At 41.5% G+C, this 13,823-nt stretch overlaps 1 long non-coding RNA gene across 1 annotated transcript; it reads right to left on the reverse strand.

Annotated features, from left to right (window-relative positions):
• Positions 1-3,461: 3,461 nt before the first annotated feature.
• LOC127447788 (uncharacterized) lies at positions 3,462-6,926 on the reverse strand. The gene is made up of 3 exons (XR_007898416.1): positions 5,517-6,926; positions 3,956-4,051; positions 3,462-3,843 (listed from the first exon to the last, which is right to left on the reverse strand). It is a non-coding gene; the product is annotated as an uncharacterized LOC127447788 (long non-coding RNA).
• Positions 6,927-13,823: the final 6,897 nt, after the last annotated feature.

Consider the following 13,823-nt stretch of genomic DNA (forward strand, 5'->3'; position numbering starts at 1 on the left):
AGGGGTTGAGGGTCTGTCAACAGAAACTTCCCTCGCTCACAGAACCAAGTGGAACGGACTTCCTAAATGGCAGCGGGGATTCCCCCGATGGGATTTGCTTAGGGGAGTTAGCAAGTGGATGTTAAAAGTGAAGGGGAACGCAGCCCAAGTCGGACACATTTCTAACCGGCATGCACCTCGCGGTGATCACCGGTGATCGGTGCTACGCAGATTTTGCTCATCTCAAACGAGCTGGATGAGAAGGGGTATTAACATGTGGTATGGCATCTTAAGTTTTGGAGCCTCTGGCACATGCTGGAAGTTGTGGCACATCCGGTGGCATATCCGCTTGTGAGTGGCATGTGCCACTAAATTTGTGGCACATGCCACTGGATTTTCTGGCACATCTAGTGGCACGTTCCACTGAATTGTGTGGCATTTCCGGTCGTTACAGGCATGTGCCACTGAAATTTGTGTCACGTCTGGACGACTGACACATGCCACTGTATTTTAAGGCATATTGTAGACGTTGTCAATGATACGCACCGGTTTATTTAACGGTAGTGATGGCACGTGGACATACTGTATAAATCACGTTGCTTCCTGACATTAGCTTTTAGCAGGCTAACCACACAAAGCCAAAAATGTTTGTTTTACAGTGTAGTTTAGGTCTGTCTCGTGTTCTGTTGTAAAACGCGTAATGCATGAAATGTATTTTGTTTTCTTGTAATAAAGTCATTAGTCAACATAGGTGTTTTATTTTTTAAATTGTCACTGTGCTCTGACAGCTTATCTATTTAAACTGCTTAACTTTTCATTATATTTGTATGGTTAATGTCACTGTGGTCACCAATGTGTGATTGTATTCTTCTGAGTCTATGTAGAGTGGTGGCTACAACTGTAAAATTTAGAGAGAGTAAAAGGATATTTGCCAATTGCCACAAAGAATTTACAATCAGGTTTGGCTTAGATCATTTGTAGACTAGCAATGTGGAATATGGCAAGATTATACAGTGGCTGTAATGATTGATGTGGTTGTTCATGTTTTTCATGTCTTTTATTTTGAAAATCTAGTTCCTGTTTTATGTCATGTGTTCCCTAGTCATAGTGTTTCCCTCCATGTTCTTGTGTCTTGTTTTCATTGGGTTATTGTCTTTTTATCTTGTTATCAGTTAAAACCTTGTTTTACCCCTTGTCCATGTATTTAAGCCCTCATGTTTTCCATTGTCCTTTGTCAGGTATTATGTTTGGTAACGTTGTCAAGTCAAGTCAAGTCAAGTTCATGTTTATTTGTTTAGTTCATGTTTATAGTTAGGGTTATTGGATCTCACTTTTGTTAATAATATTGCACCTGGGTTCTTCACTCCATCGTCATCATCTTCGTCATTGCCAGCGCCAGCGCATCGTTACAAAATACCTGACCTAACCATGAACCCAGCAATCCAACTCCTACACCTACATCAGGAGAATCATCCCCTAGAGGATTATGTGGAGGATTTCTGCGCTCTGGCCTGCCGGGTGGACTTTAATGAGGTCGCCCTCAAAAACTGTTTTCGTTTTAGATTAAGTGAGCCAGTTTCCTCTTTGATGCCTGGCGGTTGCAGTTCCCTCAATCTGGTTCAGTATATCGACCTTGCCCTGCAGATTACTGGTTCTACATTCACTGTGGGGAAGCGGATGCCGAGCCAGATGCCGAGCCGGAGTCCCACGTCATGGTCGACGAGCCGGAGTCCCACATCATGGTTGACGAGCCGGAGTCCCACGTCATGGCCGCTGAGCCGGAGTCCCACGTCATGGCCGCCAAGCCAGAGTTCCACATCATGGTCGCCAAGCAAGAATTCCACGTCATGGCCGCCAAGCCAAAGTTCCACATCATGGTCGCTGAGCTAGCACCATCTTTTGCCCTGGATCCTCAACCTGCTTCATGTCATGTCACATCAACGCCTCCATCTGCTCCATGTCACATCACAGCCACGTCTGAGCCTGCTCCATGCCACGTCACAGCCACGCCTGAGCCTGCTCCATGCCACGTCACAGCCACGCCTGAGCCTGCTCCATGCCACGTCACAGCCATGCCTGAGCCTGCTCCATGCCACGTCACAGCCACGCCTGAGCCTGCTCCATGCCACGTCACAGCAACACCTCAGTCTGCTCCATGCCATGTCATGGCCACATCTGAGCAGTTGGACCTGGAGATGGTTCCCGCCCTTGTACCCACCCTATGGACACTTCCTCATAATCAGGCAAGGGGAACTTTCGACCCTCTGACCCCACCTGGACCCTCCGAGCCCTGGACTCTGCCTTGGCCTGTCAATCCCTCGACATCACCTCGGCTCTACATTCCCTCGGCTCCACTGCGGTCCTTCAGCCTGTTGGCTTTACCGGGGGTCCCTTGTCCCTCCAGCTCCTCCTTGGTCTGTCAGTCTCTGGCTCTGCCTTTGCTCTCCGATCCTCTGGCTACGCCTCATCCCTCTGATCCTTCAGCTCCACCGGGGACCTCCTTCCTTCCAGCTCCACTTTGGTCCCACAGGCTCTGCCACAGTCTTCCGATCCCCCAGCTCCGCCTTGCTCCTCCGGGCCTCTGGTGCCGCCTTGGTCCTCCCTGCCTCTGGCTCCACCCTGGCCCTTTGAGTCTTTGGCTACTTTCTGGGTACCAAGTTCCCTGCTGTCGCCCTTCAAGTCTCTCACGGCTCCAACTTCCATGGCTCCACCCCTCAAGTCTCTCACAGCCCCACCTTCCACGGCTCTGCCCTTCGAGCCTCTCAGGGCCCCACCTTCCATGGCTCTGCCCCTCAAGCCTCTCAGGGCCCCACCTTCCATTGACTCTACCCTGGTCCCATGCCCCCCCCCCCAGCTCCCTACAGAACTTTGGAAATTATGTCATGTTTAATGTGTTTGTCTATGTTTTGGGACGTCGGGAGCCACCCCTAGTGGGGGGGGGGGTATGTAATGTTTGATGTGGTTGTTCATGTTTATTATGTCTTGTATTTTGAAAATCTAGTTCCTGTTTTATGTCATGTGTTCCCTAGTCATGTGATTCCTGTTTCCCTCCATGTACTTGTGTCTTGTTTTCATTGGGTTATTGTCTTGTTATCTTGTTATCAGTTCTGTCTGTTCATTGGTTCGCTCGTCATTGTTTTACCCCTTGTCCATGTATTTAAGCCCTCATGTTTTCCATTGTCCTTTGTCAGGTATTGTTTGGTAACATTGTTATGTCAAGTCAAAGTTAAGTCAAGTTCATGTTTATGTTTTGTTTAGTTCATGTTTATAGTTAGGATTATTGGATCTCACTTTTGTTCATAAAATTGCACTTCGGTTTTTCACTCCATCGTCATCATCTTTGTCATTGCCAGCGCATCGTTACAGTGGCACCTTTTGTCCTTTGTCTGGAATGACATATGAAAACACCTACAGTTGAAATCACAAGTGTTGATGTCAAGGAGAAGAGAAGAAAGTGGGAGATGAAGCTTGGCTCACATACGTTTATTTATCTTCATCAGATCACACAAAGTGTGATTATGTGTCTTCAAGTTCACACACAGAGATGTTATCTGTGCCTTTAACTGTTCACACACACATAGATGTTACGAGTGCACCTTTGTCAAAAGCTTAAGAGAGAATAATTGCTTAAATACACAGTTATGCATACTGTTGCAGAAACATGCAATGTACACACAAGGTAGACTTGTGAACATTGTTGCAGGAAGACATTAGTGCCTTTCCAAATACAGAGCTGTAACTTTCACCTCTCTCTAACTGCTAATGGTGTCTAAACCAAGAACACAACATTAAATACAGTGTTCTCTACAAGAGGAAAACAAAATGCCATCATGTCCATGTCAGCAGAGGTCTCACAGTGGTACCCTAGAAAATACAGATAAATTAAAAATGGTTCAACTCGTTAAAAAAAATAAAAATAAAAAACATACAATGCACATGGCAGCATCACTGATATTTTGAACACTATTGGACAAACCTGCTTCTAGAAGAAGCCTTGAAAGTTGACATCACAGCTGGTGGAGGAAGGCCACTTTCTGGGTCTCATAGATCAAAGCATGTCCTCAGATAAAATCTATGTAAAAACAAAGATAACTCAAAGAAATATATATTGTAAGTCGACATTTCATTGCATACATATTAAAAAATTATAACCTTTCACATCCTATCCTTCTTCTTTATATACTTTCAAAAGCAGTGAATGTGAAGAGACTGTGAATGTTTTAAAGTGAATTATGTTTCATGCTTTCAGGTTGAAACCATGAAGTTATTCATTTTACAAATAATGGAGCTGTATGTTCTTTCAGTTTGTAGAGCCATACAGTACAGTATATGAAGTATGCTTGGTCTCAGACATTAATTCCATAAACCATTAGAATGTAGAATGAAACAAACCTCTAGGAGCATCACACACACACACACACACGTGATCCCAAACAAGCCACTTAGCTTTTTTTTTTCTAACAAAATAGCCTGTCTAAGCTGCCGACTCCACAAGTGTCACCCAAGTACCTCAAAATACAGTGGCATGTGTCAGTCACTACCGGACGTGCCACACATTTTAGTGGCATCTACAGTGGCATATGCCACTAGTGACCAGAAATACCACCAGATGAGCCACAAGATATAGCAGTACGTGCCAATGGCATCAGAACGTAAGATGCCATAACAATTAAAGTTATAACCACTGCTGCATTTAGTGGCATGGCATCTCTGTCCCCGTTTACACCTGATATTAAAATGCATTTCAGGTGATCCAGTCAGATGTGGTCAGCACTAAATACAGATCTAAACGGCATCTAAAATGTTTTGTGATTGGATCACAAAAACCACATATGAATGTTTGTCTTTTCTGACTTTGTTGCAGTTTATTATCATGCAGTTACACACTGACATAGTGATTGATGTATGTCGTCATGAAACAGAGTCCCTCTCCTCCAAATCCGATCACAAGTGGTCACAGAAGACGCATTTAAGCGACCATGTGTAAACAGTGATGTGTCTCACCTGACCACATGTGATCGGATCACCCGAGACGCACCTTAATACCAGGTGGAAACAGAGTCTTACAGTCTACATGAAAGTTGGATACGGAAAGTTGCCACATTATGCTTTGGCAAAGTAAGGTAAACATAAATGCATGCAAAGAATGCTGCACTGATAAACTCTCTCGTCTAGTCATTAGTCACGCTTTAAAGAGGGATTAATGGAAATTAAATACTGTATGGATCCAGAAACTGAAAGAACAGATTAATAACAGATTTGCACATGCCGCTGAATTTAGTGGTGTGTCTGGTTGTTAGTGGCACAATCAGTTTCTGGATCCATACAGTATGAAAGTTTCATTAGTCCTTCTTTATAGCTCAACTAGTGACTAGAAGAGAGTTTAGTGTAAATACATCTTGGTCAATACTGCATTCTTTGCATGCATTTATGTTTTGTCTGGTTAAAATCCATTAAGAACTTTCGCAGGATAGTGGCATATTTTAAGATTTCTGAGCTAGAACATGATCTAAACCAATGCTTTACACTTAACTAACCCATCAGAAGTGTAGGGTTGCATCTTACTCTCAGTAACTCCAGCAGAATCAGTGTGCAGCCAACCTAAACATACATCACACTGTACCCACTACAACCTTGCAGCACTTGGATACAATAACCTGTTATTGTGTGATAAAAAATTTTGTTAAAACAAGAAGGAAAAAAAGAGTTAAACGTGAACTGCCTTAAAATCTTAGAGTGGTTTAAAATGAACAAGGCCTATTCTTGGCCCACTTTCTAGAAACAGAATGCATGACAGTCACCAGTGATGCACCTTAATTACTTTTTCCAGTTTCTACATGCCCTATGAGGTAAATTGTTAAATATGAATGAACTTAAAGATACTATTACAAATGATACACATTAAATGGTTAAAGTTTGTTAACATTCACCTGCTTTTACATGAACATGCAATAGAATGTGCAATAGACATGCAATATAACTAATAAATCCATGTACCACTCTGGTATGTCTTTCTAAAAGCCCCAACAAATCATAGTTTTTGATTCATATACATAAAACAAAAACAACATAAGAGCCAGACTAAACTATACACCATACATTTCAAACCCAATTGTACTATCTCAATATTTTACCCTTACCACAGAATGAAGTGATCCCCAGCCAGGCTCAGGGCTCTCATGCTGACTGACACATCAAGGAAAAACCTATAGTGCCTTCAGGTTTAAAGTCATTTAAAGAATAAATAATAAATTAGGTATTACCACGAAATACTCCAATAAAACATGAGACTTTAAATTTACAACCATAAAAATGTTCAGCAATACACTATCAAATCCGATAAGTTTCAAGTGGAGATATTTTTGAATGATCTGTTTTCTCCATGTGGAAATAAATGCTGGGAGCATGACACACTTTGAAACAGTGTTGTTAAGAATAATAAATAATTTCTGGGTGCATCAAGGGTTCATCTATTATCCAGAGATACTTCTTTCTTTAGCTAATAGCTAACCCGATTAGTTAAAACAACACCGACAGTTGCCACTTACCTTTCATTTTCTGCCATGTCAGTACAAACACTGTACTGCATTTATGCCTAATTTTTTTTTACAGCACAGTAAATTTTTGTGTATGTGCTGCCGACTTCTCCTCAAGTGTTTATCGACGGTATCAAAATGCAGCGGCATATGTCAGTGCCACAAAATCACTGGCATGTGCCACAACTTCCAGATGTGCCACAAAACCCAGCGGCATGTGCCAGAGACACCAAAACATAAGATTCCATACCACAAAATGTTAATACCGCTACTGGACTGGATAGTGAAAGGTATTTGGTTGGTGTCTCATTTAGTTAATAGTAGTGGCTGTATCATATCATATGAGAATTTGTGCCTTAAATATGATTTAATTGGCAATCGGAACACATTCAAATCCATAACTAAAGCTATCCCCAACTCTATTATATCAGAATCAGAATCAGAATGAGCTTTATTGCCAAGTATGCTTACACATACAAGGAATTTGTCTTGGTGACAGAAGCTTCCAGTGCACAACAATACAAAACAGCAACAAGACAGAGATAATAATACAAAATAATAAAAAATTGAATAAAAAATAAATAAATAAAAATTGAATAGAAAATAAAGTATATATAGAATACACAATAAGACATATATATATATATATATATATATATATATATATATATATATATATATATATATATATATATATGTCACAGATCTACCTGACACTCCTAGCACTAATATCCTCTCCCCTGAGTACTGATCACCTGCACCTGCCACTCATCACTGCATCAATCAGCTCCACTACATAAAAACCAGATTCTCCTTTCACTCTTCATCTGGTCTTGATTCAGAATACAGACTCACATACCTGTTATCGCTGAAAGCCTCTCCAAAGATATTCCTGTGCAATCTCTTCCTGACTCCACTCCTTCGCTACTCCAACGATCACCAAGGTTACTGTCATTCACATCCTCTCTGTGTTTGTTGTTCTATAACACGCCAGTTAATCTCTATTGTTTGTTTGTTTTCAATAAACCCCTGCCGCCGGTGGCAACATCATCTTTGAGTCTGGGTATCTGTGACCAATATATATATATATATATATATACGTAGTGCAACTCTAAATACAAATCTGTTATATACAGTGCAAGGGAATGTAATGGCTGAAGAGGTTGGATGTGTTGGATAAATATAAAAAGACTAGACTGTGAATTGCACCTTAATTATTGCTCAATGGCGCAGTTTTAACTGTTCATAAGATGGATAGCCTGAGGGGAAAAACTGTTCCTGTGCCTGACGGTTCTGGTGCTCGGAGTTCTGAAGCGTTAGCCAGAAGGCAACAGTTCATAAAGGTAGTGGGCAGGGTGAGTGGGGTCCAGAGTGATTTTTCCAGCCTTTTTCCTCACTCTGGAAGTGTATAGTTCTTGAAGGGTGGGCAGGAGGCAACCAATAATCCTCTCAGCAGTCCGAACTGTCCTTTGTAGTTTTCTAATATCCGATTCCGTAGCTGAACCAAACCAGACAGTTATTGAAGTGCAGAGGACAGACTCGATGACTGCTGAGTAGAACTGTATCAGCAGCGCCTGTGGCAGGTTGAACTTCCTCAACTGGAGAAGGAAGTACAACCTCTGCTGGGCCTTTTTCATAATGGAGTCAATGTGGGTCTCCCACTTCAGTTCCTGTGATATAGTAGTGCCCAGGAACCTGAATGACTCCACTGCTGCCACAGTGCTGTTTAGAATGGTTAGGGGGGTCAGTATTGGAGTGTTAACAATTAGTCCACAATCATCTCCACCGTTTTGAGCATGTTCAGCTCCAGGTTGTTTTGACTGCACCAGACAGCCAGCTGTTTAACCTCCCTTCTGTATGCAGACTCATCGTCATCTCGGATGAGGCAGATGACAGTGGTGTCGTCTGCAAACTTCAGGAGCTTGACAGAGGGATCCTTGGCAATGCAGTCATTGGTGTAGAGGGAGAAGATTAGTGGGGAGAGTACACATCCCTGGGGGGCACCAGTGCTGATTGTACAGGTGCTGGAAGTATGTTTAATACAGGTGTATTGTACAGGTGCTGGAAGTATGTTTATATGTTTATTTAAAGGAACTCCATTTTTACAAATTATATTTCCATCACCCCGTGTCTCCCACAACTTTTAATTGGAGGTTGTGATTTTTTTTTTTTTTTAGAGAAATTGCAGAACACGCACCCCAGTGGTCAAAAGTTCAATTGACAATGACACACAAACATAAAAAAAAAATTATTAAAAAAAACAAAAAGGTTGTACACACATTAAAAACTGCAAATCACTCTCCACTGCCCCTCCCCGAGAGCCGTCTAAAAAGGCTAAATACAGGTGCATCTCAATAAATTAGAATGTCGTTGAAAAGTTCATTTATTTCAGTAATTCAACTCAAATTGTGAAACTCGTGTATTAAATAAATTCAGTGCACACAGACTGAAGTAGTTTAAGTCTTTGGTTCTTTTAATTGTGATGATTTTGGCTCACATTTAACAAAAACCCACCAATTCACTATCTCAACAAATTAGAATACATCACAAGACCAATAAAAAAAAACATTTTTAGTGAATTGTTGGCCTTCTGGAAAGTATGTTCATTTACTGTATATGTACTCAATACTTGGTAGGGGCTCCTTTTGCTTTAATTACTGCCTCAATTCGGCATGACATGGAGGTGATCAGTTTGTGGCACTGCTGAGGTGGTATGGAAGCCCAGGTTTCTTTGACAGTGGCCTTCAGCTCATCTGCATTTTTTGGTCTCTTGTTTCTCATTTTCCTCTTGACAATACCCCATAGATTCTCTATGGGGTTCAGGTCTGGTGAGTTTGCTGGCCAGTCAAGCACACCAACACCATGGTCATTTAACCAACTTTTGGTGCTTATGGCAGTGTGGGCAGGTGCCAAATCCTGCTGGAAAATGAAATCAGCATCTTTAAAAAGCTGGTCAGCAGAAGAAAGCATGAAGTGCTCCAAAATTTCTTGGTAAACGGGTGCAGTGACTTTGGTTTTCAAAAAACACAATGGACCAACACCAGCAGATGACATTGCACCCCAAATCATCACAGACTGTGGAAACTTAACACTGGACTTCAAGCAACTTGGGCTATGAGCTTCTCCACCCTTCCTCCAGACTCTAGGACCTTGGTTTCCAAATGAAATACAAAACTTGCTCTCATCTGAAAAGAGGACTTTGGACCACTGGGCAACAGTCCAGTTCTTCTTCTCCTTAGCCCAGGTAAGACGCCTCTGACGTTGTCTGTGGTTCAGGAGTGGCTCAACAAGAGGAATACGACAACTGTAGCCAAATTCCTTGACATGTCTGTGTGTGGTGGCTCTTGATGCCTTGCCCCCAGCCTCAGTCCATTCCTTGTGAAGTTCACCCAAATTCTTGAATTGATTTTGCTTGACAATCATAAGGCTGCGGTTCTCTCGGTTGGTTGTGCATCTTTTTCTTCCACACTTTTTCCTTCCACTCAACTTTCTGTTAACATGCTTGGATACAGCACTCTGTGAACAGCCAGCTTCTTTGGCAATGAATGTTTGTGGCTTACCCTCCTTGTGAAGGGTGTCAATGATTGTCTTCTGGACAACTGTCAGATCAGCAGTCTTCCCCATGATTGTGTAGCCTAGTGAACCAAACTGAGAGACCATTTTGAAGGCTCAGGAAACCTTTGCAGGTGTTTTGAGTTGATTAGCTGATTGGCCTGTCACCATATATAAATTTTTTGAGATAGTGAATTGGTGGGTTTTTGTTAAATGTGAGCCAAAATCATCACAATTAAAAGAACCAAAGACTTAAACTACTTCAGTCTGTGTGCATTGAATTTATTTAATACACGAGTTTCACAATTTGAGTTGAATTACTGAAATAAATGAACTTTTCCACGACATTCTAATTTATTGAGATGCACCTGTAGTTGCCCCATTTTTTATTAAATAAACCCAGGTTTCCTAGCCTTCTATATGACATTTCTTCCAATGCCACTACTCTGCCCATCTCTGTATGCCACTCTTGAAATGAGGGCGCTCCAGCCGACTTCCATCCCCTAAGAATAACCTGTCTTCCGATCATAACACTGGCTAGGACCCAATTTTTTATGTATTTATCCCATATATTAATGACTGCCCCATAGCCTAAGATACAGAGTCTGGGGCCCAATACGTTACACATAAAACTCTGAACCCTCAACCAAAATTCATGGATCTTAACACAGCACCAAAAAACATAGGTTGTGTCCCCATCTTCTGATTGGCATCACCAGCAGGTGGGTGTATCTTTAAGACCAAGCCTATACAATCTAGAGGGGGTCCATATAATTGATGCAAAATCTTAAATTGCACAAGGCGCACCCTTGCATCTCTAGATGTAGACTTGACATTTTTATTAGAGTCCTAGCCCACACTCCCTGCTCCAATACCAAGTTTACAATTTTCTCCCATAATCTCTTGAGAGAAGTTGAAGCTCCATCCCCCAGACTCTGAATTATCAGGGAGTAATACACTGATGCCTCATGACCTTTTCCAAAAGCAGTAATCACCACTCCCAAAGAATCTGCCACTTTAGGGGGTGTATGCTACTCCCAAAAATAGTACAGAGCAGGTGGCACAGCTGTAAATACCTAAAGAATTGAGACCTGGGAATCCCAAAATGTTGAACCATATTTTCAAAGGATCTCAACACTCCATTCTCATATAGGTCACCGAGCATATTAACCTCCCGCACAATCCACTCTGTCCAGCAGAAAGGGGACTTATTAATACATAATTTTGGGTTCAGCCATATGCTCGAGGCAACATTTAAATAAATGTCCGAATTAAACACTCTGGACACTTTTGTCCATACCGAGTGCAAATGCGAGATAACGGGGTGTAACTTAACTTCTCCGGCTAGTTTGATAGAAAGGCTTTGCAATGGCCAAATAAGGGCAATATCTTCCTGTTCAATACAAAACCAGGGAGGGGCTCTCTCAAGTGGAAGTGTCCAATGAGCCAAATGTCTGAGACCGAATGCATAATAATAAAACAAAATCTTGTGTAGGCCTAGCCCACCTTTGTCAGTCGGCCTATGTAATTTACTGAAATGTAATCTGGGACGTTCACCATTCCAAATGAAGGACTTCGCTATGCTATCAAATTGCTTGAAATAAGAGAGGGGGACATCTATTGGGAGAGATTGCAGCAGGTAGTTGAATTTTGGAATACAATTCATTTTAATAACATTAACCTTCCCAGTCATAGATAAATGTAATGAAGCCCATCTACCCATATCGGTTAGCCCAAATTTTTGACAATATTGTAATGTATAGCTGGATCAGGGAAATTGGACGGTAACTCTTACAGTTATCTTTGTCCTTTTTAAGAATCAGACTGATCCGGGCTTTCCATTCTTTAATGATTCTGTACAAACTTCTAGCAAAAGTGTAGCCAGTTCTGTAGCATAAGATCCAAAAAACACAGCGGCAAAGCCATCTGACCCTGGAGGCAAGGCCTTAATTACCTCGCCAAGCTCCTCCAAGGTTATCTCTGAATCAAGAGAATTTAGGAAGTTCTAATGGTTCCACAAAGTTTCTAATATCCTCTTCAGTAGATGAAGACGTGGAACTATAAAGATCAAGACAGAATTCTTTAAAAGCATTATTAATATCAATGGCCGAGGTAAATATTTCACCACTAGGTAGTGGTAGAAAAAGACTCTCTCTGTTTTATATATCTAGCCAGCAGTTTTCCTGCCTTGTCCCCCGACTCAAAGTATGACTGTCTTGCCCTGAATAGCCAAAACTCCACCTTCCATGACAAAATAGTATTATATCTGTATTTCAATTGGGTCAGTTCTCCGAGGTCATTAGATGACATTCGTTGCTTCAGCTCTGACTCTGCACTTTTAATATTCCCTTCAAATTCCACGAGTTCTTGGAGGCATACTGTTTAATCCGGCCCCTAAGAACCGCCTTAAGTGCCTCCCAAGCCACGCCTACCAAGGATACTGAGGACCAGTCTCCATATAGACATTGATTTCAGGCTTTAACATTTGTTGGAATTAAGGATTTTGCAAAAGGGATACATTATAGTGGCAACTATATGATTTCCATATGTGGCAACCCCTCTAAACACACCAGGGTGTGACCTGAGACTAAAAAGTTTCCAACTGAGCAATCAACAACAGATGAAATGAGGGACTTAGATATAAAAAATAAAAAAAATCTATTCAAATAAGTAATCTTAAGAGTAAATCTTATGGACTGATGAAAAAAAATTATAGTCCCTCCCAGAAGGGTTCAAAAGTCTCCAAATATCTTTAAGACCAAGATGTTTACACATCCTGTGAAGCGTCAATGTTGCTCTAGGGGGCTTGCACACTTTTGCTTCACTATGATCAAGGACTGAGCCTATCAAAAGATTAAAGTCTCCTCCCAATTTTATATCATGAGGGGTGCCAGCGGCTTGCAACATCCCTTCAAGATCTATAAAAAAGCCCTGATCATCAACGTTAGGTGCATAAATATTAGCCAAAATCAACCTTTACCCCTGAATTTCTGCTAAAACAATAATGACTCTTCCTAATTTATCTTTAATCTGTTTGAAATATTTGAATTATAGATGCTTACTTATCAGTGTAATGACTCCTCTGCTCTTACTTGAGCCAGCACTAAAGAAAACATGCCCACCCCATATCCTCCCAAATTTTTCAGCTTCCTGAGGAGAAAGACGCGTTTCTTGAAGAAACACTATATCACATTTTTACGTTTAAGAAGAGAAATAACCTTCCTTCTTATTATGGGGTGCCCCAACCCATTCACATTCCACATGGAGAGAGACAATCCACTCATATTAACATTTGACATTTTGACATATAAGAAAAAATAGACTGTGTGTCAAAAACAAGATTATAAAGAACACATTCCAACATTAGTGCAACAATCAAATCGATAGGCGAAACCAGCACAAAAAAAGCACGCAGATTCCTCAAACAGTCAAGCAAATGTTCAGTGAGCCGGTCCACTCGGCTGCAACATGAATGCAAACAAATGGCTTACTCCAATGACTTAGCAAGAAATACTCCACAAAACAAAGTCCAGCCAATAGGAGGAATAAGCACAAAGAGTGTGTAGATTCATCCATAAAACTGTCCTGAAGGTGTGTTACTCTACAAAATAAACTCCAGCCGCTAGGCGGAACCACCACAAAAACAGCGCGCAGATTCCTCAAACAATCAAGCGAATGTTCAGTGAGCCGGCCCACTCGGCTGCAACGTAAGTACAACAAGATGACTTACTCACTCCATTGACTTTATGAAGGCCA

The sequence above is a fragment of the Myxocyprinus asiaticus genome, chromosome 11, assembly GCF_019703515.2.
Source record: "Myxocyprinus asiaticus isolate MX2 ecotype Aquarium Trade chromosome 11, UBuf_Myxa_2, whole genome shotgun sequence".
NCBI lineage: Eukaryota > Metazoa > Chordata > Actinopteri > Cypriniformes > Catostomidae > Myxocyprinus > Myxocyprinus asiaticus.